Source organism: Macaca fascicularis, chromosome 3 (genome assembly GCF_037993035.2).
Source record: "Macaca fascicularis isolate 582-1 chromosome 3, T2T-MFA8v1.1".
Taxonomy (NCBI): domain Eukaryota; kingdom Metazoa; phylum Chordata; class Mammalia; order Primates; family Cercopithecidae; genus Macaca; species Macaca fascicularis.
This window is the reverse complement of record NC_088377.1, coordinates 130,648,094-130,661,527: the sequence shown is the minus strand read 5'-3', so window position 1 is coordinate 130,661,527 and position 13,434 is coordinate 130,648,094. Positions and strand designations below refer to the sequence as shown.

At 38.3% G+C, this 13,434-nt stretch overlaps 1 protein-coding gene across 11 annotated transcripts in view; it reads left to right on the top strand.

Moving 5' to 3' along the window:
* CDK14 (cyclin dependent kinase 14) overlaps positions 1 to 13,434 on the top strand; it is a 790,403-nt gene that overhangs the window by 239,962 nt on the left and 537,007 nt on the right. The window lies entirely within an intron of this gene.

Genomic DNA, 13,434 nt, shown 5'->3' with positions numbered 1-13,434 from the left:
TTTTGCATGAAGATTAGACAAAACCTTAAGGTAGATGGTTATGAATTTTAGACATCTTACCACTAAGAAAATAGGTGCCTCTATAAAAGTAAGCTTTATTATTATTATTATTTTAGTGAGCACCAAATCCGGCAGGCATTTCTGTAGGGCAGAAAGGATAAGAGTTCCAGTCTCATGGAATTTACATTGTACAGAGATGTGGAGATTAAGGGTTACATGTGTTCTTCTCAACATGTTTATATTTGTATATATATTCTTACAAATTATTATAGTTGGAAGGTTTTCTGCACATTCTGGCCTTGGCCAATTGGTATTTTCTTCATAAATACATCTTCAGTTTTTTTCAGGTATTAATATTTTGATTATAGAAACGGACTTTGGGCCTATGCTTGGCTTACAATGTTTCAGTCCACAAATGAATCTTATTTGTAATTGTTAAAGGAATGATTTCTATTTAAGTAAACCTAAAATGATATAAAACCTCTAAAGAGACTGGTTAGTTTTATCCTTTGTTTTTTTTTCTGTAACTCAAAAGCAGTTTTAAAAATCTACACATATGCCAGGTTTGAATTGAAAACATTTGAGCATCTGAGTGAAGGTGTTGGTGAAGTTGTTTGACATTTTTTTCTTTAATCTAATGATAACATCACTTAAATAATTTATAAGAAAAACCCCGGGTATTTTCCTCCTTTTTTTTTTTTTAGAGATGGGATCTCACTCTGTCACCAGTGTTTTAAAAGTAGGTCCTACTACATAGTTGATAACACTTAAAATGAATGTTTTTAGACAGTTATAATTTATTTATAGTTAGATGAACCAAACAGCTTTTAACTTCTGTTGCTAAAGCAAGCCCACTTCAAGATACAAAAGATCTTCCATCTTTAGCATATTAGCCAAAAGAGAAAAAGAGAAGAACGTTGAAAGTGTGTTGCCGTACTTCATTTTCCCTTCTGTGTCACACACAGTGAGAATAATTAACAGCCACTTAATAGATTTCTTTTAAGCAGATCACTGATCCGGGAAGTGCTCACTGAGTCTCAGAAAGGGTTTGGTCAGTGGAGAAGAAAATCACAACTGACATTTATGGGTGGAGTCCGTGGGCAGGAGCAGCCAGCTTTTTGACAGCAGTTGTGAGCTCTGGGTAACTCCCACCAGTTAGTGAAATTAATACCAACTTCTTTTTATTTCTTTAACCTTGCCACTGTTTGCCTAAACAGTCAAAGAAAGGCACTAGTTCCATCATATTTCCTGATTCACAAAGCTTAAGGGCAGGCAGGAGGATGTTCATCTTATGGAAGCCTCCGGTTGTTGAGTTAGTGGTTTGCATTAAGAAGGCAAGAGAAAGCTCTTGTTCCTTAATTAGTGAGAGGCATACTGACGGTGTGAAGCAGTTTTTTTTTTTTTTTCCTGCTGGAGGTCATTTTTAATGGTTGAGCATGCATGTGAGTATTCTAAGCCCAAAACCAGACCCTGGTTCCTTTGATGGACTGCTTACAAATTAGTTGAATAGTAGCTATAACTTATGCCTTTATTTTTTTCTCTTGTTCTTTTTCCCCATTTAGCTTTCCCCCTTACTTAAAAAATTAAAATATAATATATACATATCATACAAAAGAGCATACAATAAGAACTTTTCCTCCTGCTTCCAAGTCTCTGGTTACCCATTTTAGAGGTAACTACGAACATCATTTTAAAAACTGCTTCCAGACATTTTCTTTGCTTATAGGTCTCTTCTCCACCTTGGGCTCCACACTAGTGGAGCGTATTTTGTTTTTCTTCTTTAACAGTATATGTTGAAGAGTGTTTTATATCAGCACGTATATAGATCCCACTCATTCTGTTTATAGGTTGCGTGCTGTTCATCATATGAATGTACTATATTTACCTGTTTCTAAAAGTTGGTGAACATTTAGGTTGTTTATTGAGTTTTGTTCTTACAAACAGAGATGAATGGATAGTTTTGTTAACAGCTAAATATTGAGTCACATATGGTAATATACATTTAAAATTATAATACTGTATATATTGCCAAAATTGCCTGATGAACGGACTCGTACCCTCATCTGAAATGTCTGTTTTTCCACCTTTACCCTTGTTAAGCATTTTCTGAAGCTTGCAATCTGGAACATAAAAATTTGTTTTACTAGTTATTTTCAATTTGCATTACTTTAATTATTAGTGAAGCTGAGCACATTTTCTTTTTATGTTTATAACCCATTTAAATTCTTTTTTTCTTGTGAACTATAGGCTGCTTTCAACACTAAGTTATACCTGATGAGAATTACTGTACAGGTTCGGGAGGACATCCAGAGACTTGTATTGTAGAACTTTCTTAGTGTATTAGGAACCTTGAAGACGATCTAGTCCCACCTTCCAGTTGGTATAAAAAATATTTTCATAACCTCTGTAACTGGTTCGTTGATTATCTGCTTAAATGCTTTCGATATTAGAACAATCTTAGGGGGCCTGACTTTGCTTGGCTATGCTTGATTTACAATGTTTCAGTCTATAAATGAATCTAATTTCTAATTATTAAAAGAATGATTTCACTTTAAGAACGTTAAAATGATTTAAAATTTCTAAAGAGACTGGTTAGTTTTATCTTTTTTTTTTTTTTTCCTGTAACTCAAAAGCAGTTTTGAGTGAAGGTGTTGGTAAAGTTGTTTGGCGAGTTAAAACTTCATGGGCAACTAATTCCTCTTTTGGCTTTAGTTGACAGAAATTTCAAGATATGTTGAAAGAGTACTTGAATAGATAGAGAAGACGGGAGCAGCTGAACTCTTTAAATCGCTACATTAAGCTGGGCGCAGTAGCTCATGCCTGTAATCCCAATTACTTGGGAGGCTGAGGCTGGATGATCACATGAGCCCAGGAGTTCGAGGCTGCAGTGAGCTATGATTGCACCACTGCACTCCAGCCAGGACAACAGAGTGAGATCCTGTATCTTAAAAACTAGATAATAAATAAATACATGACATTTATGAAGCTAGAAGATTGTTTCAGGCCCAATCAAGGGATCAGGAGCAATGCATGTGTAGTGAATCTTGTTCTTTTGACTAAGAATGAGAGAATTTATAATTAAGGAGGGTGCTTTGAGGGTATGTTAGTTATCTATTGCTGCATAATAACTCCTAAACTTTGTGCTGTAGTGCCTAAACAACAGTAAACATCTGTTCTCTCACAGAGTTTCTGTGGGTTAGCAATTTGGGAGCAACCTAGCTGGGTGGGTTAGGCTCTGGGTGTTTTGGAGGTTGCGGTCAAGATGGTGGTTGGAGCTGCATTCATTTGAAGACTTGACTGGGCCACAAGAGTCTGCTTGCACAGTGCCTCACTCACATGACTGTTGGGAGAAGGTTAAGGAATGAGGTTCCTTGCCTCATGGACCTCTCTGTAGGGCTGCCTGAGTGTCTTCACATTCTGGTGGCTGGCATTTTCTAGAGTGAGTAATCCAAGCAAAAGCAAAATGGAAACCCTCATGTCTTTTATGACCTCAGAAATCACACATTGTCATTTCTGCAACATCATATTGCAGGTGCATATCCACACAGGTCAGTCCTATTGGTATGAGAGGGGACTACACAGGAGAGTGAATACTAGGAGGCAAGGATCAGTGGACCCTTTCTTAGAGAATGACAACCTTCTGGCCCCTAGAGATTCAGATCTCACCCACCTGTGAAACAAAACATACTCACTTCTCTCAGGGCCCCTAAACCTCATCCCAGACTGAGGCCAACTCTGTGGAGGAGAATTTGAGGATCTTTAAACAGATTTGGGGAAGCTCGGAATCTATTAAGAATTTTTCTTTGTTGGAAGAAATGGTTGGATTTGGGCAGTGTTATAAAAGCATTTCTTTATGCTCTATCCTGTGAAACTTCTGGCCCAAATAAATAGGAGATAGATAGATTTATAATCCTGACAGACGAATGGTATTCTAGTGAAATATTCCAACTTATTTTTATTCAGAAAAGCTTCATAGCATTTGCTAGTTCTCAACTATGAGGGTTAGGTTCTTGGAACACCCATAGTGGAGAGTTCTCAGTTGAGGGACTTGAAACCTAATAGGGAAAATATGGATAGCAAACTGCTGGCTATTTAGTTGTGGTTTCAACTTCAATCTCTCCATTTTATACTTTGTTTTGTGAGGCTGGGGTTGGAACTCTATAAATTACATTTCCCAGATTTGCTGGATTTACAGTTTGTTCCTGGCAGTAGGAGACACTGGTGGAGAACTGAAATGCAGGAGGGAGAAAAGACTTTGCTGTTTTCAGCTCCTGTCACTATTTCTCCTAGGGCCAGCAACAGCTCTAGCCTATAGTTTCTTTCTTTCTTTTTAAATTATACTTTAAGTTCTAGGGTACACGTGCGCAACGTGCAGGTTTGTTATATAAGTATACATGTGCCATGTTGGTTTGATGCACCCATTAACTCGTCATTTACATTAGGTGTTTCTCCTAATGCTATCCCTCCCCCTGCACCCCACCCCCTGACAGGCCCCGGTGAGTGATATCCCCCGCCCTGTGTCCAGGTGTTCTCATTGTTCAGTTACCACCTATGAGTGAGAACATGCAGTGTGGTTTTTCTGTCCTTGTGATAGTTTGCTGAGAATGATGGTTTCCAGCTTCATCCATGTCCCTGCAAAGGACATGAACTCATCCTTTTTTATGGCTGTGTACTATTCCATGGCATATATGTGCCACATTTTCTTAATCCAGTCTATCATTGATGGGACATTTGGATTGGTTCCAAGTCTTTGCTATTGTGAATAGTGCCACAATAAACATGTGTGCATGTGTCTTTATAGTAGCATGATTTATAATACTTTGGGTATATACCCAGTAATGAGATCGCTGGATCAAATGGTATTTCTAGTTCTAGATCCTTGAGGAATTGCCACACTGTCTTCCACAATGGTTGAACTAATTTACACTCCCACCAACAGTGTAAAAGTGTACCTATTTCTCCACAGCCTCTACAGCACCTGTTGTTTCCTGACGTTTTAATGATCACCATTCTAACTGGCATGAGATAGTATCTCATTGTGATTTTGATTTGCATTTCTCTAATGACCGGTGATGATGAGCATTTTTTCATGTGTCTGTTGACTGCATGAATGTCTTCTTTTGAGAAGTGCCTGTTCATATCCTTCACCCACTTTTTAATGGGGTTGTTTGTTTTTTTCTTGTAAATTTGTTTAAGTTCTTTGTAGATTCTGAATATTAGCCCTTTGTCAAATGGGTAGACTGCAAAATTTTTCTCCCATTGTGTAGGTTGCCTTTTCACTCTGATGGTAGTTTCTTTTGTTGTGCAGAAGCTCTTCAGTTTAATTAGATCCCATTTGTCTATTTTGGCTTTTGTTGCTATTGCTTTTGGTGTTTTAGTCATGAAGTCTTTGCCTATGCCTATGTCCTGAATGGTAGTGCCTAGGTATTCTTCTAGGGCTTTTATGGTTTTCAGTTTAACATTTAAGTCTTTATTCCATCTTGAATTAATTTTTGTATAAGGTGAAAGGAAGGGATTAGTTTCAGCTTTCTACATATGGCTAGCCAGTTTTTCCAAGACCATTTATTAAATTGGGAATCCTTTCCCCACTGCTTATTTTTGTCAGGTGTGTCAAAGATCAAATGGTTGTAGATGTGTGGTGTTATTTCTGAGTGCTCTGTTCTGTTCCATGGGTCTATATATCTGTTTTGGTACTAGTACCATGCTGTTTTTGTTACTGTAGCCTTGTATAGTTTGGAGTTAGGTAGCGTGATGCCTCTAGTTTTGTTCTTTTTGCTTAGGATTGTCTTGGCAATGCGGACTCTTTTTTGGTTCCATGAGAACTTTAAAGTAGTTTTCTCCAATTCTGTGAAGAAAGTCATTGGTAGCTTGATGGGAATGGCATTGAATCTATAAGTTACCTTGGGCAGTATGGCCATTTTCACAATATTGATTCTTCCTATGCATGAGCATGAAATGTTCTTCCATTGGTTTGTTTCCTCTTTTATTTCGTTGAACCGTGGTTTGTAGTTCTCCTTGAAGAGGTCCTTCACATTCTTTGTAAGTTGTATTCTTAGGTATTTTATTGTCTTTGTAGCAATTGTGAATGGAAGTTTACTCATGATTTGTCTAGCCTATAGTTTCTTTAGGAACTCACCGTGCCAACTTTACCATGGCCCCTAACCAGGGTCTAAGTGGCAATTACACTGTGTGCCCCACCGTCCAACCCCAGCTCCACTTAAAGTTCTAGTACCGATCCCTCCTTTGAACACCCAGGTTCTGGTAACTCCACATCTCCCTTTGTGTTTCTTCAGCTCTAAGGTTGGTTGCTGCTTCTAGCAGTTACTAATATTGGGGTTGCCTCTGTCACCTCTTTTTATTTTTTAAAGTCTCTTGGCCGGGCGCGGTGGCTCACGCCTGTAATCCCAGCACTTTGGGAGGCCGAGGCGGGCGGATCACAAGGTCAGGAGATCCAGACCACGGTGAAACCCCGTCTCTACTAAAAATACAAAAAATTAGCCGGGCGCGGTTGTGGGCGCCTGTAGTCCCAGCTACTCGGGAGGCTGAGGCAGGAGAATGGCGTGAACCCGGGAGGCGGAGCTTGCAGTGAGCCGAGATCGCGCCACTGCACTCCAGCCTGGGCGACAGAGCGAGACTCCGTCTCAAAAAAAAAAAAAAAAAAAAAAAAAAAAAAGTCTCTTAACACCTATATAATCAGCTTCCTGTATTAAATTCTTTGCATTTAAAATACATAATATGTGAGGTTTCTGCTTTCCCATTGACTGGAACAGTTATTAAGGTTTCTAGATGTGTCACCCCTCATAATTACAGTGACATGTTTGTAGTTAATTTTTCTTTCTTGACAGGTAACAGTCATACCAAGAGGCCATGGTCTTCTCCATCTGGTCCTTTGTTCAAATGTTTAGTGATTTTTTTTTTCGTTTTTTAATGCTCATAACCATTGACTTCATTTCATGGATCTGGCCTCTTAGAGCAGGCCTCCAGGATCCTAATTCCTTAGTCCGCAGTGGTCCTAGAGATCCAGGTTATCTGGGATGTTGAGTAGTTCTGTTCAATCTATTTAACAAAAGTACTTATTCCTATGTATTTTCCAATACAAAGGAGCATACACTGTATAATTTTGGCTCTACCAGTTCCTGCCTGCCTGAGTGCCTGCTGTTTGAGCCTCCTTTACACACTTCCCAGTGGCCTCCATCTACACAGACTCTGCTCACCAGCGGGCACCTGCGGGACCAGCACTTACTTCCTCTCATCTTTCTTTATTTTTCCCAAGACTTTTACTACTGCTCTGTCATCTGCTTTGTTTCCCTTTTCTGTTTCCAAACCCAAATTCCCTCTTTTTCTTATTATCCCCAATTGGAGTGACTGATAGTTTGTGTATATTAAAATTTGAAGCACTTGCTGAGAAGGTATATCTGCTGAATTACTTGAATTTTACATAAGAAGAACCTCCTGCATGAGGAAGCATAATTATATCAATTTATGAATCAAGTGAACATTTTATAGACCAGAGAAAAATAGCTAGTGATTTCATTAATGGTACTTCAGTTCTTCAGGTTAATAAATTCGTTAAGCCTTTCTACTTTTATTAGAGGAGTTACATGTTTCTTTAGTAAACATTTATTGTGTTGCCATGTTTACACAGCTTTATATCAGGTAGGTGCATTGAGGGATAGCAAAGGAGTAAAATTATCCAGCTCTTGCCTGCCTTGAAAGACTTTGCTCTGTACTTGGGATATAGAAAACTTACATTAAATAGTGAAAGGATCAAAATAAGTGTAAGACAATGTTCTAGAAACTGTATTTAAGTGTGTGCTGTGGGGCAGATGATAATGGTACTTCCTGTACACAGGCTTACTAAGCACTTTATTTATGTTGTCTTCTTTAATCCTCACAACTCTGAAATAGTTACTCTAGTTAGTTGTAATTTGTTAGTGATAAACCTGAGGCTTAAAGGTTAAATCATTTGCCCAAAGACACACATCTACAAAGTGACAGAAGTTAGGATTCAAACCTTAGGTTGGCCTGAGTCTAATGATCATAATAGATAGAAGTGAAGGTTGCTTAGAGCTGTGTCTTTGCTTGTTTGCTTGTGTGTTTTCAAGTATGCTAGGTATCTTACATTTGCTCCCCTGGATTTCTTTTCCATCCTGCTTTGTACCCTGGGTGACTGACCTGTGTGGGTTACGCCAGTGAACACTCTTGCCTTTGGGTTCTAGCCAGGTTTGACCAATGTGAAGAACTCAGGAGATCTGAGGGCAGACTGAGAATGATGTTGGGTGTTTTTAATTTTGGCTCTACCAGCTCCTGCCCCAGCTCCTGCCCCTCAGTACTCCTTGATTAGGTGTACTTATACACTGTACACCTCCTGTTCCTCCAGCCCCACTTAGACTTCTAGAACCAACCCCTCCTTTGAGCACCCAGATTCTGGTAACTCCACACCCCCCCTCTGTTTCTTAAGCTCTGAGGATAGTAGTTGCTTCTAACAGTTACTAATATTGGAATTACCTCTGTGACCCCTTTTAATTTCTTTCAGTCTATTAACAGCTGTATAATCAGATTTATTATTCCCCTAGCTCTTCTCCATTAGATTTCCACCTGCTGGCTCCATTTCTCTGTGTCTCCTTCTATCCTTCCCCACGTTTCCTCCTTTCTCTGGATCCTAGGAAACACTCCTCCACCTTTGCAGCACCGAAAGGGGTAACCATTCCTTGTCATGAACACTAACCCTCACCATGACTTTAAAAGTTGTCCCTTGATCAAATTCCATTTGAATGCATCATGCCCAATTTGAGTGTTGTATGTATTTCCTGCTGAGGCTGATTGGTATGCAGAAATTCTTATAAGGCATGCCTTCCTTTCTTCTTCGCTTTCCCACTCCTGTCCTTTCTCAGTATGTTCAACGTTGAAGATAAGAATTAGCTGAAGCGTGGTCTCTGCCCTGAGGAATTTATAATAAAGGTGAAAATTTGATTAATAATAATGGAAATAAAAACTAGTAATGTACTTGAGAAGCAGAGTGACAGAGAGAGAATCTAGCAAATGAAGTTAGTTGATTACTTAGTGGAAAATGCTGACAGCAGTTCACAAATCAGTTGCTAATTCTTTCTACTATGTATATTAACTCTGTCCCTTGGCCAGAATTTTGTAAAGTTCTTTTCTTTATTTAGCTTAATAAAACAACATCAAGGAGAGTGTAAAGTCTTTTTAAATGTAAAGTGACTGAAACGTTGCTTTTTAGAACTCATCATTTCATGAAAAAATAAGTTCACCGTAAGAACTCTCCATCAGATAAAATTCCTGATGGATGTCCCAGGATTTAGGATGCATTTGAAGTTTGGGAAGGCCTATCAGTTTTGTAAAAAAATTAATAGGCTTTTTTTGGGTGGGAGGGGGAGCAATTTTCAGTTTACAGGAAAATGGAGTGGAAAGTACAGAGAGTTCCCATGTTACTTCTCACCCTCTATTCCAGTTTCCCTTGTTATTAATATTTTGCATGAATATGGTACATTTATTATAATTCATGAACCAAGGTTGACTCACTATTATTAACTAAAGTCCATGGTTTACATTAGGGTTCACTCTGTGTTGTACCATTCTCTGGGTTTTGACAAATGAATGACATATGTTTACCATTACTGTATCATACAGCATAGTTTCACTACCCTAAAAAATTCCCTGTGCTTCACCTGTTATTCATTTCTCCTTCCCTGTCCCGAGCTCTTGCCAACCACTGATCCTTTTACTGTCTCCGTAGTTTTGCCTTTTCCAGATGTTATATGGTTGAAGTCAAATAGTCTGTAGCCTTTTCAAACTGGCTTCTTTAACTTAGCAATATACACTTAAGGTTCCTCTATGTCTTTCCATGGCTTGACAGCTCATTTCATTTTATCACTGAATAGTATTCCATTGTATGGATGTACCATAGTTTGTTTCTCCTTTTACCTATTGATGTAACATAGTTTGTTTTTCCATTTACCTATCTTGATTGTTTCCAAGTTTTGGCAATTATGAATAAAGCTTCTGTAAGTATTTTGTGCAGGATTTTATTTGGATGTAAATTTTGTACTGGTGCCCCAGGATTTAAGATGCATATGAAGTTCAAGATGGTCTATCGGTTAAAAAAAAAAAAAGCCTGGAAAAATGTGGTTTCTGAAAAGGGGTTTCTTTAAACTAGTCACAGTTAAGGGCAGATACTGACTTCCTTGCCAGACATACTTAAGCTAGATTAATCACTTAATCACGTACTTAAGTATGATCTGAGAATTAGAGTTGAAATACAAACTGAATATCTAACAGAAATCAAGTGTAAAATTGTTATCTGTTTTATAATTGCACATGAACAATGTAGTCAAACACTTTTATTTCAAATGGAGGGCCTAAACACATTACAAATGCATATCCAGGGTGTGAACACTTCTTTGGGATGTTAATATAGCTCTTACTTCCTTTTGAGTAAGCAGAGAGCCATTCTTTCAAGACTTCCTGTGGCCACCAATATTCTGCCAAGGGGTCTGACATCTTGGGAATTTGCCACCCTTTCATCAGAGACTTTGACTCATGCTGAAACATCCTTCATTTCTAGTGGTCTGTTTCAATCTTCTGGTTCAGTGTTGAGCCAGAACATACAAATTCCCATCTGAAAACCTAACTTCAGGAAAATCACTTGAACTTTTTTGTGTCTCACCGAGTATGAGGCCTGTCTCTGCAGCCTGGGGATGTTATAAAGGTGGATTAGCCCATGTTTTTAAAGCACTTATGGCTCCCATGGGGAAAGCCTTTTGCAACTTCCAGGCATAATTACCGGTGTATTCCAGCTGGAATAAGGCAAACAGAGTGCACTCACTTTAAAGCCAAATGCTCATCCTTTTCTTACAGGGACTCCATTTGACTTCCTCAAATGGGATATATTAATATCTTGAATGTGAAAGCATTTGAGTTACAATGGGGAATGTTTCACTTATTATTCAACATTTCATCGTAAATTTGGACTCATTATTATTTTGATACCTGAAACTAAATACATCATGCATGGTAGCCCAGAATCTTCCTTAACCTAAATTAGAGTGGACTGGTGCTTCTCCTTTTTTCTTTCTTTCTTTTTTTTTTTTTTTGAAACAGAATCTTGCTCTGTCGCCCAGGCTGGAGTGCAGTAGAGCAATCTTGGCTCACTGCAACCTCTGCCTCCCAGGTTCAAGCGATTCTTCTGCCTCAGCCTCCTGAGTAGCTGGGACTACAGGTGCGTGCCACCATGCCTGGCTAATTTATGTATTTTTAGTAGAAACGGGGTTTCACTATATTGGCCAGGCTGGTCGTGATCTTCTGACCTCGTGATCTGCCTGCCTCGGCCTCCCCAAGTTCTGGGATTACAGGCGTGAGTCACCGTGTCCCACCTTCTCCTTTTTTCTGAAGACTGTAGAGCTTCTTGATCTGCTTGTGCCCACTTAATGGAAGCATTCCAGTCTGCATTATTCTCCATGTAGTTATAGCATCTTGTGTGACAATAAAAATGAGAAACAACTTTATAATTTTTTTGCAATTATTTATAAAAATCATAAAAATGAAGTTTTTTTATAACTGAAAAACAGACACAACTAACAATGGTGGAAAAAACTGGTTTGTTTCATAGAAAATGACTTAGGCTAAAATATGACACATCTTTTGAGATTTATGCCTCCCTTTGCGGACACCAACAAGATCGTGTGAACTGGAAATAGTTGCAGAGAAATATTTAAAAATATTTTCTAAAAAATATAATTTATAGATAAAAAATTGATGTCACAAACATTTGGTTGATTAGAAATTCCTGTTTCTCATTTATGTAACTCCTTCTTCCTTTCATTTTTCAATAATAAGAGACTATCATAGTTTTACATTTTGGAGGTGCAGATGTGATAAGGACTTTGAATACAGTTTGATTTATTTTTGTTTCCTTGCTCGAAATATATTTTGCAAATGTTTTCAGTGGACATTCATCAACTTAGTTCATTCTCCATTTTTTTTTGCCTTGACAGAGCTCTCAATAGCTGATGCTAAATTTATTAAAGTAGATGTAAAAATTTAAAGCTGAATGTAAAATTTAGCATGTGATAATTTTAATATTTTTCGTTTTCTGGCACAGTGTTGGCAGAGATGTTCTAGATCTATATAAATTTATCTTTTGATGTTTTTCTAGATCCGTGCTGTTGAATGTGGTAGGCACTAGACACTTAGGACTTTTAAGCACGTGAAATGTGGCTCATGGGTCTGAGGAACTGAATTTTTACATTTAATGAATTCAAATAACCACATATGGCTACTGGCTACTCTATTGGACAGCACAGCTCAAGCGAGTCATTTGGTTGCCAAAGGCTTAAACTTTATCTTAATGACCTGGCCGACTTAATAACGACAGCAAAAATAAAAATTTCATGGGCATCTGTTTGCTTCATGCTAGGGATATCACAGAATGTTTAATTTTTACTGTATGCAACAACCCTGTAAGCTCCTATTTTACCACGAGGCGACCAAGGCCCAGTGAGCATAAGTAACTTGATCAAAGTCATAGAGCTAGTCCACATTTTTGCTGCTTCTGTTTTGCCATAAGATCTAATTTTGGTTCAAACTGTAGGAACGATTATTATGTTGAATGCCTCTGAATTTAGATTTGTCTGATGTTTTCTTCTGATTAAGTTGAGGACTCCCAATATTTTCATCACCCTAAAATGAAATCCTGTACCTGCTAGCAGTCGCTGCTCCTCCCACAACCCTGGCAACCACTTACCTACTGTCTGTCTCTAAAGATTTTTCTGTTCCGGAGATTTCACCTAAATGGAATCGCACACTATCTTAGTCTCTTTGGGCTAGTGTAACAAAATATCTTAGACTGGGTGACTTATAAACAACAGAAATTTATTTCTCACAGTCCTGGAGGCTGAAAGTTCAAGATCAGGATGCCAGCATGATTCTGGTGAGGACCCTCTTCTAGGTTGCACACTTACGAAGTCTACTGTATCCTCAGATGGTAGAAGGGATACTCTGATCTCTTCAGCCATTTTTTGAGAGCACTCATCTCATTCATAAGGGCTCCACCCTCATGATCTAATCACCTCCCTAAGGCCCACCTCATAATACCATCATATTGGGGATTAGATTACAACATATGGATTTTGGAGGGAGGAGCATAAATGTTCAGATCTTAGCATCCACTGTATGGTCTTTTGTGACTGTGTTCTTTCATTTAACATGTTTTCAAGATACATCCTTGTTGTAGCATGTATCAGTGCTTTCTTTTTATGGTTTACTAATATTCCATCATATGGATAGGCCACATTTTGCTTATTCATTTGGTTGCTGGAGATAGGGGTTGTTATCATTTTTTCATTACAGTGAATAGTGCTGCTATAAACACCCATGCGTAGTTTTTTTTATGGAGAAATAAGGTTTCATTTTGTT